Raw genomic sequence first — 1196 nt, forward strand, 5'->3', positions numbered from 1 at the left:
AAGCATTTCTTGTCTTGGTATAGCAGAGCTTAGCTACAAGGAAACTACAGTTTTTCACAAATAAAAAAAATTATTGAAAGTATTTTTTCATTAATGATAATTTATTATTATGTAAATCTATTTTAATTTATATCCCCTAAAATATGCATTTCACTACATTATCTGGTAGTGTAACTTTAATGTATTGGACACTTGTGTGTAACTGGGACTTTTATACTCAGGTCTCCGCTGATAATAGATTTCTGCTCAAGCTGGACTGACTCGGTTACACATTATAATGTATACATAAAAAATAAAAAACATTTACAACATTTCCCTATCACATATAAAAAGCTGAATGATGGTATTCAAACTGCACATAAGGCCATCACTCTAACCATTCAGCCAGTGAGGATATGGTGACTTGCTGTGTTATATAGCTCTTAGTTATGCTTAAGTACTGCTGAGCACCGTGCCATGCAAACCCACTCAGCTACACTTAAAATTAACCTTTTACATTGAAATTGAAAGCATCCATTTTCGATATTCAGATGTCTAGCATGTGTTCATTGCTAAGCACCATGCAATGCAAACACACACAAAACAAAAACTTTCACAGTGCAGGGTGTGTGTTACGCATCTCCAGGCACAGTAACACACCACCTACAAATAAAATAAAAAGAACTGGCCAAGTAAGCACATTAGAAATTCTAATTCAGTGCTGTCCAGCACTTTGACAGTGCAGGGGTGTCTTACACATCTCTGAGCACTGTAACACACCCTCTACACTGATTCAGAAGCTGTGTACATGGCTTTCCCTCAGTAGTGTGCCTTCATTAATATCCAAGGCATGCTGCCAAGGGGGAGCTACAGACATGGCCATGATGCACTCTGTGTAGGGCTTGCACTATTCCTACATAGAGTTTATTGAATCTGGGGGTATATCTGTCTAATTTTTTGTAATGTTAAGTATATGCAGCTTTTCACCCCTGACCTCTACTGAAAATGGCTACCATATGACCCAGTCAGACTTTCCCAGTAAACAAATGACAAATAAATAAATAAATAAAATGTTGACATCATGTCGCCCCTACATAAACCCCCTCATGATATACTGTTCTTACTTTGTTATAAAAACACATATTCATCAATGAAGAAAAAAACAATGCCTGGGACATAAATAAGATTAATGTGATTTGGAAGCTGTTTTGATTCAT

The sequence above is a fragment of the Protopterus annectens genome, chromosome 4.part1, assembly GCF_019279795.1.
Source record: "Protopterus annectens isolate FY-2018-M chromosome 4.part1, PAN1.0, whole genome shotgun sequence".
In the NCBI taxonomy this organism is placed as follows: Eukaryota; Metazoa; Chordata; order Ceratodontiformes; family Protopteridae; genus Protopterus; species Protopterus annectens.